The sequence below is a fragment of the Tenrec ecaudatus genome, assembly GCF_050624435.1.
Source record: "Tenrec ecaudatus isolate mTenEca1 chromosome 5 unlocalized genomic scaffold, mTenEca1.hap1 SUPER_5_unloc_4, whole genome shotgun sequence".
Taxonomy (NCBI): Eukaryota; Metazoa; Chordata; class Mammalia; order Afrosoricida; family Tenrecidae; genus Tenrec; species Tenrec ecaudatus.
In genome coordinates this window covers 376,235-393,968 of record NW_027457602.1, presented here as the reverse complement: position 1 = coordinate 393,968, position 17,734 = coordinate 376,235, and the positions used below count along the sequence as shown (strand labels likewise).

Sequence of the window (17,734 nt, the reverse complement as noted above, 5' to 3'; positions counted from 1 at the left end):
CATGGAGTCCACACCATGGGAGCTCTACTATTCATGGGGGATTGGCAGGAAGCCTCTGCTCATGCGCACACACCACCAACTAGCTGGAGGATCTCCGTGAACAAAGCCTGAGGCAGACAACAAGCCCACTAACTGATGCTGTAAGAGATACAGCGAGAGTGAGTCAGCATTGTGCACAGAATTGAGCGATACTGGTTCTTTGGGAAATTCATAATCCAACACTGACACTGCTGAGATAAAGGATGACAGTGAGGAAGATTCTACACCTGAGCTCTGTGATGGGCCAACGTGGTGCTCTACTCTCTTCAGGAATGGATGAGCCAGCTCCACCAAGATTCCCCTTTACTGGAGCACCTGCTATGTATGTAGACGTTGAACACAAGAACGCTTTGGCGTTCCTACAATGATTTCTGACCGATGAGGTCATCGAAAAATTGATTATGATAGCCCGGAGGTTTACTTTCAGGTTTTAACCCCTCTTCAGTTAATTTCTGTGCATGGGGGAAGGTTTGGGGCTTGCTTCATTTTCCTACATACGGTATCTCAGTTTGTCCAACACCATTTGTTGAGCAAGCAGAATTTGTCCCTTTGGATATTTCTGTGTCCTTTTTCGAAGGCTAGTTTCCTGTTGACTGGTGAATATATGTGTAGCTTTTCTGTTCGAATCCATTGATCTATATACCTCTCAGTGTACCAATACACTGCTCTCCCTTAGGGAAAAACAACAACAAAAGTTGTATGAGCCCCTATATAATGATTTTTTTTTAATGGACGATGAACTATTTTCCAGGCCAGCACTATCCTATGTTTGAGCACATTGCTGCAGCCACTGTGTCAATCCATCATGCCTTATAGCCTGCGGTACTCATGTTCAGGTATAGTGTTCTGCCATTCACAAGGTTCACACTGGCCAGTTCTTTCAGAAGTGGAAGACCAGGTCCTCCTCCCTCGTCTCTCTGTCTGGAAACTGCTGAAGTCTACCTGCAGTGAGTGACCCAGCAGGCATTTGAACTACTGGCTGCAAAATTTCCACCATTACAGCCAAATGCAGGCCACCACAGTACAACAGACAGTAACAGCATCTTAACACCACACAAAGGCTCCTCCCTGGGGAGACCACGTGTTCAGGCAATTGCTGCTGTTACACATGTAAGTGGGGGCTACATGAAGTCGCACCATCTCCTGTGGCCCTTCCAGGAACAGGCCATTCTGCTGTTGTTTCTACTGGACTTAGGCTCAGCTGCCAACCTGCCCTCTGCACGCATTCTTCTCCTTACCCTTCCATGTCACCTTCTCTTTGCCCAAGTCAATACTGCTGGTCAGTCACCTACTGGTGGATGCTTGCTTCTGAAGTTTCTGAACCACATTTCCCCATGGTTATGAGACATTGCTGCTGCCACTGCGAGCATTTAACAGGTTACTTTACACCTTCAATGAGAAATCTAGGGGAATAGAAAGAAAGCTTCTTCTTTCTCCCAAGGAGTGGGTGGTGGTTTTGAACCGTTTCCCTTGAGGTTAGCAGCCCAATGTGTAACCCACTACACCAGTAGAGCCTTGGTGGCACTGTCCAGCAATTATTAGACTGCTAAATATGAGGTCAGGGTTTCAAACCTACCAACTTCTCCTTGGGAGAACGATAAAGCTGTTCCCATAAAAGACTGACAGCTCCAGAAGCCCTCTATAGGGTGGCTATGAGTTGGAATTTTGCGGTCATTTAGGGCTTTTTGGTGGCATGTGATTTTTTAGGGCTTTTAGGTTGTTTGTGGACGTTCAAGGTGTGTTTGGGGCATTCGGGTGGTTTGGGGTTTTTAGGGTGTTTTATAAGATTTTAGGGAGTGTTTAAGGGATTTAGGGGTGGTTTTTTAGAGTGTATAGGTATTTTTCAGCACAATAGGGTGTTTTTAGTGATGTTGCAGAGTTCCTTAGGGATTTTAGGGTATTTTTAATATTATATGTGTTTTTTTCCCCCAGCATTTTAGGTTTTCTTAGGGCTTTCATGGTGTTTTCAGGGCATATATGGGGTTTAGGAATGTTTAGGGTTTGGGAATCTTCTAAGGATGATTTTTGGAAGTTTCACATGTTTGGGTGGGCATTTGGTGTTTTTTTGTGGCTTTAGAGTGTTTATGGGATCCTGTCAATTTGCAGCTTTAATTCCGCAAAGAAAAGTCAGACAGCAAGCCAGAAAGGAGCAGGAAATGAAGGGGAAGCCCAGGCCACATGTTACAGCTGCCAAGTCCGGAGAACCTAGGTGTGGTCGTTGGCTACCTGGGACCGGGAGTGGGGCTGTGCTCCTGCCCAAGGGTGCTAGGGAGTAAACCAATCTCAGCTGGACGTTTGGCTTTTCTACTAATTAGCCGACTCCATGAACTTTCCCAAGGGCAGCTGGCGAATTGCCAGGGGAACCCAGCTAGACCCCCCACACAAAAGCACAGGGATGGTTACAGGAACAGGAGGTTTCACACAGTGGATGTGCAGGGCTTGGGGTCGGGATTGGGGGCCAAGGTGAGGAAGGGGCAGCAATAAGGCCTGGTCCCAAATAATCAGACACTGAGCAATAAAAGTACAAGGACTGCCAAGAGAACATGGGGACAAAGGATGGCTGGACTTCATTTGATATCTTTGGACGTGCTGTCAGGAGAGACCAGTCCCTGAAGGGACATCAAGTCCATGAAGGACATGATGCTTGGCAAAAAAGTGGAGGACGGGCAATAAAACAGCTCGAACCAGTGGCTACACCAGTGGGCATAGTAACAATGGTGAGGATGGTTCGAGACCTGGCAGTGTTTTATTTTACTGCTTGTGTTTTTCTAGAACTGTCTTTCCTGGATGCACGAGGAAGGATAACTGTGCTTGTGGGAAGCAAATGCACAGTGGGCAGCGCTTTGGCCAACATAGGTACACCACCGGCACACAGTGCCCCCTTACTTGGCATCCAAAGTGACACGGTTTGTCTTTCCCCAAAGCTCTCCAGCCCTGGGGGAAGCGGCCCTGCCTTCGGCGCACCGCCAGGGGGCAGCACTGCTGCTCTCTCACTGGCTACATCTGTGAGGACCCAGAGAGCAGCTCCTTTCTGCTGCTCTCCTCTCAGACTTCTGCCAGAAGCCTTGGCTCGTCCTGGATCCTCCCTTGATTCCCACTCTGCACCTTTGGGGACGCCCAGCCCATTAACTCTCTCCCATCCTTCCTTGCTGCCTCTTGTCCAGATGCCTGAGCTGGGCTTCAAGTAGTTGTAATGTTATGCTTAGGTGAGATGTGTTCAGCTTGTTTACTGTCTGTATACAAGAAAAGAGTGCAGCCCAAGACATCCACCCTTTTGTTCCTCTATGGAAAGCCTGTTACGTGTCATCGTCTTCTCTCTGTGCAGTGCTTTCCTCTGCTGCTGATGCTTTTACATGAAATAGGACTCGGTGTGTCACCGCTACAGGAAATTATCTCTGAAAAAATAATATGCCCAGAACTCAGAAACAGTGTCAGCTTGCATCTGGCATCATGGAAGCATCATGGGTGTGTTTCCATTCATTCGCTCCTGAGTGTCACATGTTAAACTCAGTGCATAGCATAAACAGCAGCAGGCACAAACTGAGACAAAGCACACCCTTTGCTGTGAAGCACATTCCGACTCCTGGCTGCCCCTGTGCCACAGAGTAGAACTGCCCCGCAGGGGCTCCCTAGCTGTCATCTTTACAGAGGCACATGGCCACACCTCCCTTTTGGGAAGCCACTGGGTAGGTTTGAACTTCAGGGTTGTAGTAGTTGATGTTGTAGAGCCCTGGAGTCAGTTCGGATTCATAGGGGCCTGTGCACTAGAGAGAGAAACAAAGCCCAGTCCTGCGCCATCCTCGCACTTGTTACTGTATTTGAGCCGATTCTCGCAGCCACGGTGTCAATCCACCTAAGTAAGGGTCTTCCTCTTGTTTGCTAACCCTCTGCCAAAAATGACGCCCTTCTTGCAGGACTGGTTCCACCATAGTAATATGTCCAAAGTACCTGAGACAACGTCTCCGCATCCTCTTTCAGATCTCCTGCCTTTAGTTTGTCAGCTCACTTCGATGGAGTCGATGCTGAGCCATAGCGACTCTATGAGATCAGAGCAGAACTATCTCTGTGGGTTTCCCAAAGGCTAACTCTATGGGAGTAGAACGCCTCATCCTTTTCTTCTGAGGACTGACTGGTGGTTCCCCACTGCTGACATTACAGTTGACACCCAAGGCATAAGGTACTATGCCACCAGAAGTCCCTTGCCCCTGTGCAATAACCAACACCACCTACACACAAAACCCACCCCTTCTCTGTCAGTTGGATGTATGGTGATGGCTTGAGTTGCTATGAAATTGGAAGCTACTAGGGGGAACCCGACAAAAACTACAATTTTTTCAAAACTATGCATTTAAATTTTTTATCCCCTTCATAGTACTCTCCATTACACTTCACACATTTGTCTAATCTGTGATTACATTCTTGGAAACATTTTTCAAACTCAGCAGTTTGGGTGACACCCTTGTTTTTTCTCCCCCTCTTCTGTGTTGTCAAACCACTGTCCTTCATTCATGGAAACAGAAAGAAGTCACATGGAGTGAGTTCAGGTGATTAGGATATGAGGGACAAGAGAGGCATGCTTTTTGGGGGGATGTTTTCATACTGTTATTTCTTTTCTCTTTTTTTATAATCAATTTTTGGGGCCTCATACAACTCTTATCACAATTGATACATACATCATATTTGTACATTCATTGCCCTCATCATTCTGAAAACATTTGCTCTCCACTTAATCCGCTGGCATCAGCTGATAATTATTCCCCATCCCTCATGAACCCTGAATAATTTCTAAATTATTATTTTGTCATATCTTACACTATACAATATCTCCCTTCAGCCACTTTTCTGTTGTCTGTCCCCCAGGGAGATGGTTATATGTAGATCCTTGTAATCCGTTTCCCCTTTCCATTCCTCCCTCCCTCTACCCTCCTCGTATCGCCACTCTCACCACTGGTCCTGAAGGGATCATCGGCCCTGGATTCCCTGTGTTTCCAGTTCCTATCTGTACCAGTGTACATCCTCAGGTCTAGCTAGATTTGTAAGGTAGAATGGGGATCATTTTAGTTGTGGGGGAAGAAGCATTTAGGAGCTAGAGGAAAGTTGTATGTTTCATTGTTGCTACAGTGCACCCTGACTGGCTCCTCTCCTCCCTGCTACCCTTCTGTAAGGGGATGTCCAATTATCTACAAATGAGCTTTGGGTTTTCACTCCACACTCCCCCGTATTCACAAAGATATGATTTTTTTGTTCCGATGATGTCTGATACCTGATTCTTCCGACACCTCGTGATCACACATGCTGGTGTGCTTCTTTCATGTGGGCTTTGTTGCTTCTCAGCTACATGACCACTTGTTTAACTTCAAGCTTTTAAGACCCCAGAATGTATAACTTTTGATAGCCGACCACCATCAACTTCAGTCACCACATTTGCTTATGCACCCATTTGCCTCCAGCAATTGTGTTGGGGAGGTGAGCATCACGGAATGCCACTTTAATACAACAAAGTATTTTTGCATTGAGGGAGTACTTGAATGGAGGCCCAATGTACATCTGTTACCTTAATACTAAACCTATAAATATATGCATATAGATCTATTTCCCCATCGTTATACATAAATATATTTACATATGCACATGCCTTTATTTAGACCTCTATAAATGCCCTTTGCTTCCTACCTCTTTCCTTGATTTCCTTTTACTTTCTGATTGTCCCACTCTCATGTTCAGCCTTCATTTGTGTTTCAGTAATTCCTCTAGGTTACATTACTCTTGGTTACACTCTACCAAGCCTCCTACACCCTCCTCACCATCTATTTGGATCACTTGGTGTTCCCTTGTCCCTGGGTTTGTTAACAGCACTTCCTTTTTCCCTACACCCCCCTTTCCCATCTCCCTCCCCCAGCTGTCAGTCCCATTGTTTTCTCCTCCAGATTGTTCATCCAGCCTATCTCATTTAGACAGACCTGTGGAAATCATAGCATGCACAAAAACGAGACAGAGCAAACCCAAGCAACAAAATGAAACAAAAGAACAACACCACCACCAACAAGCCAATGACAAAAAGCAAAACAAAACACAAGAAAGAAAAGCTTTTAGTTAGTTCAAGGACTGTTTGTTGGCCTTTAGGAGTGCTTTCTCATAGAGTATGATGGGTCAGCTAGCCCTGGCCCCAAAGTCTATTTTTGGTATTCCCTGGGGACTTCGTTGCTCTGTTCCCCTTCCTGTTCTGTTGTACACCCTTAGTATTTTGCCTCGGTGTGCTGGGATCAGATCGGGCGATAGAGGCATGCTGTTTTTTGTGTGTGAGCAGGTGCACTGTCATGGTGGCAAAACCAGTCCCCTGTCTACCACTAATCAGTCCTTTTTATTTTAAATAAATCATTTTATTGGGGGATCTTACAGCTCTTGTAACAATTCATACACCAATTTGTATGAAGCACATTTGTACATACATTGCTATCATCATTTCCAAACATGTTCTTTCTCCTTGAGCTCCTTTTTTCCCCTCCTCCCACCCACGTGAACCACTGATACTTTATACATACTTTTTATTTTTATATTTTACGCCTCTGCTGTATCCCTTCACCCAAACTTCTGCTGTTTGTTCCCCTGGGTGGTGGAGTGGGGCTGTATGTCCATCATTGAGATTGGTTTCCCCTTTCTTCTGCTTCTCCCCCCTACCTTCCCTCGTGGTGTTGCTACTCTCAGTATTGGTCCTGAGGGGTTTATCTGTCCTGGATTCTGTGTGTCGGAACTTCTAGTCAATAGCAGTGTGCAAGCCCTGGTCTAGCCAGACAACTCAGACCTTCTTACACAATATCTTCAGAACCTCTATATAGGAAGCTTGATTAACAGTCTGACCTAGTGCAATGACTAAACTCCAAATGCACTATCACCCTCACATCAACAAAACCAAACAAATGAGCATCTTCTTGAAGTTTGAGTTCACTTGACGAGGTGTATTTGAGTGAGGTGATGATGGCGTCTTACACTGACTTGATTTATGTTTGCATTCTGGCTTGTGAGAAGAGCACAAGGTCTTGTCACCAGCAATGACCTTGGGAAAAAAGTGTGGGTGCACTAGCTCAGAGCAAGTTGCCAGATGCCTGCCCAAACAGGAGAATGTATATTTTGAAATGTGTACCCAGTGGAGCTTTGTACCGCTTGGTTTTTTGGCGGGGGTGGGGTGGGGGTGGGTGGAAGGCCGGCTACTCCTTTGTAGGTTAGATAATCTGAGATGTGCTATTTGAAATTTCCTGGGGCCAGTTTTAGACAAAACTAGAAAAGTTAATTTTGCTGTATGGAAAAATCTGACAGTCTGGAAGTATCTAATTTTCCTCACATGCCATCATTCCCCTAGTAGCATTATTCTTAGTTAAAGCTCTCCTCTGTTCCTCCTTAGGGTTTCCCCCACTACCTGATGTTCCTTTTCTCCTACTCATCATCAAGGGACTTGTGTCCAAAGTGAGGACAGCAAATAATTAAGAGACCCTCCTGACTCTCTGTTAAGAAGGGTGCTCTGGTGCATGCGTGTGTTTATGTGTGCACATACAATCGCATTTGAATTTTGTTGGAAGAGGCTTCATAGAGACAGAGAGTGACATGGTTAGAGCTGCTGCACATGTAGAGCACTGTACTCTATGGTGTTCTAATTCAAATGCATGTAAGGTCCAAGAGAGGTAATAGAAGCAAGTGACCAGGGTCAGGGAAGGCAGCAGGAGGAACTGAGGGAGCCTGAATGCCTCACACCCTGCCAGTTTCACTGATTCTTGGATGGGAGAGTACCAACCTAGTGCTGTGAAATCTTCGCAGTTTTCAGAGGCTTGGGGGATTTAAATTTTGTATGTAAAAAATAGACATCAAAAATGCTTGTAATTTATTGATTTCGATAAACACACTGAATGACAGTACTCAAGTCAAACAAACCAAACTGACAGCCATCGAGTCTTTGCCAACTCATAGTGACCCTATTAGACAGGGTAGAACTGCCCCTCAGTTCAGCTCCCAGCCCTGGAGGCCCACCAGTTCCTCGTTATTATCATGAGGAATACTATTTTCACAAGAGCATTACATACCCCTAGAGACTAAACCATAAAGCCATATAGGCTTTGACCATCAATTCTGATATGCTTTTTCCTCAAACTGATGGGTCATTTGATGGAATCCTTGTATTATTTCCCTAACATAAAAATTAATCAAGCAAAGGAGATTCAGTGCTCAGTACTACAGCCCCTTATTTAGAGATTAACTCTTAAAAACCACCACCACCACCACCACCACCACCACCACCACCACCACCGCCACCTTATCTATGTTGATAAAAACTTGAGTAGGCTGTATAAATATCTCAAGTATTTAGGATAAAATGGATTCTTATTCTACTGTCACATATTTAGTTTGAGTTATGTGTTTCCATCTGAACACAAATTAAATAGACCTCATTGACATCTTTTCAAAATGCCATAAAAATTAAATGATTACCTTAAAAGATACTCAGTATAATTAGGCATCAGAAAAATGTACATCAACACTAGAGCGAGATAGTGTTTCAACCCATCAAGATGACACTAGCCAAGAATATTAAAAATACCATTGAGTGCTGGAAGAATGAACAGATTTGTGTCAGAAGAACAGTCTGAGAGGTCCTTAGAAGCAAGCACGGGGAGACTTCACATGCTTTGGGTATGTTATCAGGAGATGCCAGTCCCTGGAAAAGGCTGAAATGTTAGGTTCAAGTATAACAACAGTTTTGAAGATGGTGTAGGACTGCGCAGTGGTTCATTCTGCCTTGAGTTGGAACTGACTCAATAGCACCTAATGCTAAAAGCTAGATGCTTTTGATCCTAAATGAAAAGTGGATGGTCCAGCCTCCATACCAGCTACGTGGACAACTGCCCCTCCCCCCAGAAGAATTTACTTTAGAAGACGGCACTGAACCTGTAGCTAGGGGAGATGGACATGTCTGATCAGAGCACACAGGGGCAAATGAAGGGGGAGGAAGAGAGTGGAGCACACACTGGTCCACCAGGCTTGGAGGATGATTTTGGCACTCTGAACAGCCAATGTACAGAGTGGACCATATGGCTGATCCCACTATGAGACATGCCATCCCTTGCTGGCCCAGGGCCCTATGGGGACAATACCGGAGACTCTGTGTTGGGACTGACCCGACTGGCCCTCCAACACGGAGGCAAATCACTAAAAGCATGCAGCAGAGCAACCATGGGAGCAGAGCGGGTAGCCCCTGAGGGAGTACAAAGGACAGACTCTGGGGCCAGAGCATGATACGCCATCAGACCTGACTGAAGGACACACCTATAGAAAAAAAAAAAAATCAGACCTTGATCTATTTACAGGTTTTTCTTTCTTAAAAATTTTTTTTGTCTTTTAATTAATTTACTCTTTTATTGATCATTGGTTTTCTGTTGTTGTTTTTTTGTCATCACTGTGTTCTCACCCATCGCCTATCTTGCTATGGTTTGATTTTTGGTGCATATTATTATCTCAACAGATCTATCTAGATAAGATAGGCTGGAAGAATAGGCTGGAGGAGAAAACAACAGGACCAATGGTTCCCGGGGACATGGGAGAGAGAGAGGAGGGGGTAAGGAGGTGATGCTGACCAATCCAGCGACAGGGGAGCAACAAGTAATCCAAAATCCGTCGCAAGGAGGGTGTGAGAAGCCTGGTAGGTATTCAGCAAGGGCAATGTAACCAAGAGAAATTACTCAAACCCAAGTGAAAGCTGAGCATGATAGTCGGACAAGAGGAAAGTAAAAGTAAATAGAGGAAAGAACTAGGTGACAAAGGGTATTTCTAGAGGTCTACATACTGGCATGTACATATGTAAATATATTTATACAGGAGGGTTCGTAAATAGATCAACGTGCATATATTTATAGACTTAGTATTAAGGCAGTAGATGGACATTGCCAAATACTTACTCAATGCAAGAACACGTTATATTAAATTGGCATTCCATGATGAACACCTTTCCAACATGATGGTTGAAGAAAAATGTGTGCACTAGCAAATGTGGTGAAGAAAGCTGATGGTGCCTGGCTATCAAAAGTTATAGCATCTGGGATCTTACAGGCTTGAAAATAAAGAAGCGGCCATCTAGCTCAGAAGCAACAAAGCCCACATGGAGGAAGCACACCAGCCTGTGTGACCATGAACTGTTGAAGGGATCAGATATCAAGCATCAAAGAACACAAAAATCATGTCATTGTAAATGAGGGTGAGTGCAGAGTGGAGACTCAAAGCCCATTGGTAGGTAACTGGACACCCCCTTCCTGAAGGGATGTGGGGACGAGATAAGCCAGTCAGGGTGCAGGGTAGCAACAATGAAACATGTTTCCTCTAGTTCCTAAATGCTTCCTCCCCCCACTATCATGATCCAAATTCTACTTTACAAATCTGGCTAGACAAGGGGATGTACAGAGAGATCGCCTTGGAGATTGGGTGGATGTTCCCACAGTAGCGTGGAGCCTCACAAGTGGTGGTCAGGCGTTTCCCACAGTCACTTGTAGGACCTCAGGATTTAGGCTGGGGATGCCCCCACTTTTTATAGGGGAGAACAACCTGTGGCTTAGTGTGTGGGAGAGGACCAGCGTGAATTCCCCAGCTGCTTGCCACGCCAATAAGTGGGGGGTGGGAGCTCCCTCAGTTGGGCCTTCAGGTTTGCCCTAGGCAGAGGGGAGTGGCCTGGAGACAGCTATTGTCTTGTGATGGGAAAGAGAGTGAAAGGAGAGGAAAAAGAGAGAAAGAGGAAGACACAGACTGGGGCAATAATGCCAACCAGACTGACAACCACTCACCCACAGACAACTAAAATGCACAGAGTAAACAAAGGTGACAACAGTAAAAAAAAAAAAAAAGAAAACAACTAAAAAGGAGAACCAAATCTGTGGAGGCTGTGGTAGGAAGTAGAGAAGAGCTAGATGGAGCGGAGAAAAGCAGAACACCTTTAAGAAGAGCCCAATAAAAGGAAAAAGAGAGAAGAGAAAAGGAAGGAGGAGGAGAGAGTATTTTTTAAATGGTTAAAGAAATAACTGACCCTGTGTTATGCTGTGTGTAGCTCTGACTCGTCCTGTGTGCAGTACTGTCTTAGGGGTCAGGCTGCCCACTAGGAGGACAGGGTTGCCCTAGGCAGAGTGTAGGGCTCTGGAAACCAGCAGTGGTATGTGCAAGCAATGAGAGGGAGCAGAGAGAATCGTACAAGCTAAGAGAGAGGTGAAGAAAGCAAAGACAGAAAGAGGAAAGAAAGAAAAAGAGAATAAAGAGAAAGAAGGAAATAAATCCAACTGAGTTCACTAAGGTTGGCTGTGATGGTAAAGAGCAAGGAGAGAGAGAAGGAGGAAATAAAGTATAAAGTAGTAGCTGATCCCTGATTGCTTGGATGAGGGGCCAGAGGGGTTTAGACACTGCTCCAACATGGCAGGTCAGTGTGCCCTTTTAATGCCGGGACCCAGTGGTGCTGGGCAGAATTGCCCTAGTTGACGAGATCACCTTAGGGGCATGACGGAGGTTTCTTCAACGGTGCAGCGCACTGTAGGTGTTTGTCCCAGGTGCCTTGTGTGGTGTACAGCACTCCCACACAGGGCAGGCTGGAGTGCCTCCTGCTATTTGGGTTGATTTGCCCTAAGCGGAGGGAAGTGACCTGGAAGCCTTTAGTGGCATATGAGAGGAGAGAGTGGGAGAGAAGAGGAAAAAGAGGGGAAAAGGGGAAAAAAAGAGGGATAAAGAAGAAAGCGAGTAAATAAAAGCCCAACACCAACCTGAGCACGTTGAAACTGAGTGCGGTGGAAAAGTTAGAAGGGCTAGTGAATACAGTGAGAATAAGTAGAGCAGTGGGTAAGGAGGTAATGATACTTGATCACCTGTCCTTGAGGCCAGAGGAATTCCAACTCTTCCTCAAGGTCACAGGGTCATGGACTTGTAAGGTCTCTCTCTCTGGCCTAAATTCCAACCCCAGTCCTTGGCTCCCCGCGAGAAAAATTTCATGCGGAAGCCGGGCTCGTGATCCAAGTGAATTTAATGAGAGTTAAAAGAAGCTTCAGGTTTTACAAGGCACCCATAGGATTCCTTTGACCATGGGGCCTGGCAGAGACTGCCTCAGGTCATGCAAGGATCTCTCTCCTCCCAGGAAGACGACCTGGACCACCCCTCTCCCTTCTGGTTCCTGCCTTTTCAAGGGTTCCCGGGGAGGCTGGTGAAGGACCCCAGGTCAATCCCATTGGCTGAACTGCAATCATCTGGCCCAGGTGGGCTGCTCCAGGTGCAACATCCATCGGAGCCCACGGGCAGGAAAATCCAGCTTTCCTATGCTGGCTCTCCTGGGCATGCGTTAATGGACTTTCCCATCCCTGATGTAGGGTTCCACAGATGCTGTGTGAGATTACTTCAAAAGCAAGATCGCGCCCGTGGCCAGGGGTCACTTGGGTGCTGGAGTACCTGCCTTGTGCTGCATGTAGCACTGCAGCAGGGGCTGGGAGGGGGCACTGGGGGGCTCCCTCAGCCCCGTCTAGGGCTCCAAGACCGGCAGGGCCTCCCCAGCTATGTGCAGAATCACTGAGAGGGAAGCTTGTTGTCCTATCTAGACTGCTGATGCTTCCTAGATCAGAGGATTTTCTTTTTTATCCCTCTGGCCAGCTAGAATGAAATTGTCTCCCACAGTCTCTGGGCTACAGCTCAGTGCTGTTTAAGGCTGACACTGCTACAGCGGGTCTTTGTTATGGTAAAAGCTGCCAGGCCCTGTGGCTGAGTTCTGGCATTCCTTAGCTAGGTTGCTTCCTATGCTGATTTATGTTAAGGGACTCCCCTATGTGGTGCTTGGAGCTGAGCAACCAGACTTGGGTTTGAGTTTTAAACCAATCATTTATGTTTCACCCTTAAAAAAAATTCTACTTGTGATGTGCTCAGATTTGGTGGCTGTCAAGCTGACCCCCAGAGGGGGAGATGCAGCTTATCAGGGGGGTTGTTTACTAGTCGGCCAATTGGAACTAAATTTGCTCCCTGGACTCCCGACTTTCTGCCTTTTTCTCCCACACCATGATCTTCCTAAGGTAATAATATATTTTTTCTTCTACTCTAAATTATGGCTACCCACCACCAACCCCTGACCGTGAGCTCAAGGCATCCAACCGCATGGAGAGCTCAGTGTGGGGTTCCCCTCGTGTCTGAGATTCTGCCCCCTCTCAGGGCGTCCACCTGCAGGGATCCCTGCTCCAGGCAAGGGCATATCTGGCGCCTGCCACTTCGTCAAAATTATAGTGCTGCTTTAAAGCATTCTTGGTTTGCTTTGTGAGTGGAAATCCCACAAAAGAAGGGGTTCAGGAGAAACCCTGTTACCCTAGTTCTAATTTCAGAACTCCACCTCCCCGTTTCCTTCACCTAATTTCCTATTTTTCTGGTCTGGCAGCAGGAGCTCCAGATAGATGGGTCCTATCTGGTTGCCATTTTCTCTGAATCCCTCCATCTATTTTTTTTTTACACTCTTAAAAAGTACAAAACATTTACTCTACAAGCGCAAACAGATTTTCAAAAGCAGGGAAAAACCTGAACGTTCAGTACATGGTTCAATCGTCTTTTCATCTCTGCACCCTAACTATGCTGAGCTCCATGGAACTGCATGGAGGGGAGCTATTCTGGCGTCATCGAGCCAAGTGAGTGTTTTGAATTACCTCAAGTGAATATTTGACTGGAAAGCATAGGGTGTAAAAAAACCCTGAAATCAGATGGTGCACATCTATCACAAAGAACAGGGCCTTGTACTTAAACCTTTTTTCTGAAAATAAGCAGCCATCTAAGTGAGATGTCAACTAAGTCCGCCCAGAACAAGCAGCACAGCCAGTGTGATGCCAGGGTGATAAATAATAGAATCTCAATCTGCAGGTATGAACAAGAATCAGAGCTTAAGTTCGGAACACCCAGTTTGCAAAAGGACTCAAATGCACATGCGGGGTGAATTCCCTCTGACCACAGCCCATGGACATGAACAGATACAGTTAAGTTCAAATGTAACACCTGATCATTTGATCTCTTCAGACTAATTTTAATTTGGTTCCAGTTTTTAGTATTTTTCACTTTCTGTTCGATTGAGGTTTTTCTCTCTTTTATCATTGTTAGTTTTTCTTTTCTACTTGTTTCTTGATTTTGTTTTGTATTTTTTTTTAATACATATGAAATCCAGGAGAGGCAAATCCAGAGAGACACTAACAGAATTAACAATCTCCTAGGGACAGGCAGGGAAGATTTGGGGGAGTGAGGGGGGGGCTAACAAAAATGAATATAAAAGAAGGAAATGATGTAAACCTGATTGTGGTGAGGATTGCACAAATCTTAATATGACTGAAGTATTGAATGATATATGTGAATTATATGAGAATTAAAATAAAACAAAAGCTGAGGTCAGAGATAGGGCAGCAATTTAACCCTGAATCTCTTGGTGAAGATTGAATGTCATTTTGTGCCAAGAGCCCATTTTTCCACTCATGAAGTTTGGGGAACCGGCCATGCTCCTTCATCACTTTTCTTACCTCAATAAATGGGTACAGTTCCCTCTTCTCCCTTTTCTTCTCTGTCACATACTTTGCAGCAGTCAGGGGAACAGAACTTACAGTCCTGAAAGGGATCCATGAGTGTTAGTCCAGGTAGACTAGAGAAACAAATCCACACTCATATGTGTATAGGAAAGACCTTTATATACAAGAACAGTTGTATATTGAGAAAGCATTCCAGCCCAACCAAGATCAAGTCCATAAGTCCAATATTAGCCCATGTCTGATATCAATCTATAATGTTCTCTTCAGACTCATGAAACACCTTCAATGACCCCAAATGCAGGAAGATCACAGGTCAGTAGTTGCAAAGTCTTCTGCATCCAGTGGTGGTAGAAGCATCTCAGCTTTGGCAGGGTCTCCATGTGGCTCCTCCAGTTCCCAGGGCATGGGTTCTATCAGTGTGGTGCCATGTGTCTTGTTAGTAGGACATCTCTCAGGGAATGAGCAGAAAGATAGTCTGCTGCCTCCAAGGAGGAAAGACCAGATTTCCCAGAACCCTGACGGGAAGGCCAGGCCCACAAAGAGGCCTCATTGGCCATAACCCAATAGAGAGACTAGAGTCTACCCCTTCACTCTTAATCCTCTCAAGTCCCAAATTGACACCAGATTGTATAACTACAACAGACTACCCCTTGTCCATTTGACATTTTCACAAAATTCTTTAGCCGTATATAATTTCAAAACAATAATAGAATCATATCAGTATCTAACAGTATAATATGAAAATGCATACATTTCACTCCGTGCCACCCTCCTTTAAACATAATATTCTGTAAGTGATGAAACAAAAATATCCTATGCTTAACAATTGCAGGTAAGGTACACCCACATATTAATCCTATAATTCTATGAATATATTCCAGTATCTATGAAATCTTGTAAGCTAGCCACTTCACGCCTTTATCTGGCCCATTTTGGCTATCCAGTTTCTCTACTGCCTACTTCCATCAACCCAGTGCTCTGAGGAGACAATCATATTCTTCAATATAAAGAGTCTTCATGCCAGTTGGAACCTTGTGAAGTCCACATCCACAAGAAAGTCAAAGCAGGACAGTTCGTCTATACAGTCTGCAGCAGTATACACCAGTGCACAGGCTCAACATTCTTCTCTTCATCTGGTCGGGTTCGGGTCAAGTCAATGTGGGCTCCCTCTCTTGGCCTCACCTCAGTGTCCATTGGTCGCATTGCCTTTAGGCCTTGGCCCCATCACCAATTCTCTACAACTCTAGTCCCCTCAGAGTAGGTCATGGACTTCAAACGAGTCAACCTGCTCTCATCTTCTTCTCTACTGCCTGTAAACCAGGTCCACGAGTGTCAGTGGTCAGAATGAACCCGCTGCTCTATTGCTGCTATTCTGCCACTTTCACTCAACAAGCAGATCCAGGTGGTCACCTAGCAATCATTTCAGGCTTCTACAGGCTCCCTTGAATGTTCAGTACTAGAAAGGAATTTCTTCAGGCTTTGAGATTTTTTCCAGTTTCTGACAAAGACCACTATTCAAAATTCAAATATTACAAAAGTTCCCTTTTAATGCACATGAAGCTCTTCCTCACAGTGGGAGCAGTGCACAGAAACGGACCTTGATGCTGGGCTGCTGTGTGCGTGCTTTGGTCAGTTGGGAGCTGCTGATTCACAGATTCACTTCATGTGGATGAAGATGCTTGTTTGCTTCCCCGTGAGTTTATCGCGCTTCAACAGAGAAGAACCCTGTTCTTGGGTTTTGCCTCTGCCTTGCTCCTAGCACCGCTGGAATAGAAAGATTACAAATGATTTTTTTTTTGTTGTTTTAAAAAACAGAAAAGAAATGCCGTGTACCTGTTAGGTAAGTAGAGGCAGAACTGAGGGTGGTCGCTGTGCATGCCAAACCTCCTCCCCATCACAACAGTTGAAAGCTGCTTCAGGCTGGAAAGATGCACACATTTAGGTCCTTGTGACAGGAAGCAGGTCAACCTGGGCGGGCCCCCATCTAGACCAGGTGGGCTTAATTCAGTCAATGGGGTCAAACAGTACTGTCAGCCATGCCTACTAACAGGGTATGGGTGGGGGCCTCAAACCAGCTGTCATGCAACCCAGCGCGCGTGGGCTGTCCAGTCCGCCCCCACCCCCCACGAGCATATTTGCCTCTTCTATCCTTTATAAAGTCACTTGGATCACAAACTAGGTTTCTGCGTCAATTGGTTCTTGTGTGAAGCCAAGGACAGAGGTACATTTCTCCCAGAGAGAGCCCTCACATAACCAAATCAGATTATAGCCTTCAGTGTTAGGGTTCCAACGAATTTTGGGGGAATATCTCAAGTGGTAGTGGTAAGGACACAACTCAAACCATATTATCTCTTTATTTTGCTCAGCCAGATGCTTGCCCTTTGAGCCTGAATTGTTGCAAGGCTTATTACCCCATCAAGTGTTCCCAGAGCAAGCCCTAAATGGGCAGTAGTCACACACAAGGAAGATTTACAGGGGACACTGTTAAGAATGATTAATGCTTAAGTGTTCCTTGTCTCCCCAAATGTACCATGTGGCAGAAAATTTGTTAGATCACTCTCCTGGGAGAGATATACCTCAGCTCTTGAATAACTCTCCTGGTCATAGAAGTCAAATTCCAAGCTTTTCATCCAACATTCATAAAGCTAAATAAATGTTACATAAACCTAAGTTCTCTACCTTGGATAAGACAAAGTAAAACCATGACTTGAGAAGGTTTACATTGAGGACAGAGACAACTTCAGATATTCTAAGCCTATGAAATTGGTCATGATTCAGGCAACTTGCCAAGGAAGCACGTAATACCAAGGTGGGAGGTGGAATGAATAAGAACTTGCACTAAGATTCCATTCCATCAGGTGCAGCTGGTGACTTTGGAGGCCCAGAGCAGGCAGTGGGAGAGAGAAGACCAGAGCAGGGGAGGGATGTGATGAGCTGGAGGGTAGAGGGAGGGATTATGTGTTGTCCTGCTGTCACCTCCCACCCCACTGTGACCCTTTAGTGATGTGGGCCCAGGTTTGTGATGCAAGTGGGTTTGAAGCCAGAGGGGACTCAGAGTGCTCAGTTGCCTGAGTGCAACTGCTGTATCCAGAAGATGGAGGAGATTCTCTTTCTGCTGGAACTGAAAAGTGCTTCCTGGCTGACCTACCAAT

At 45.5% G+C, this 17,734-nt stretch overlaps 1 long non-coding RNA gene across 5 annotated transcripts in view; it reads right to left on the bottom strand.

The window, feature by feature from the left end:
* The window catches only part of LOC142435873 (uncharacterized), a 375,388-nt gene that overhangs the window by 178,987 nt on the left and 178,667 nt on the right, over positions 1-17,734 (bottom strand). For 4 of the 5 annotated variants that reach the window (XR_012781625.1, XR_012781626.1, XR_012781624.1 and 1 more), the window contains one exon: positions 14,577-16,346. This is a non-coding gene — a long non-coding RNA (uncharacterized LOC142435873). Of the gene's footprint in view, positions 1-14,576; positions 16,347-16,415; positions 16,503-17,734 lie in introns of all 5 variants that reach the window. The other variant, XR_012781627.1, reaches the window with a different exon arrangement.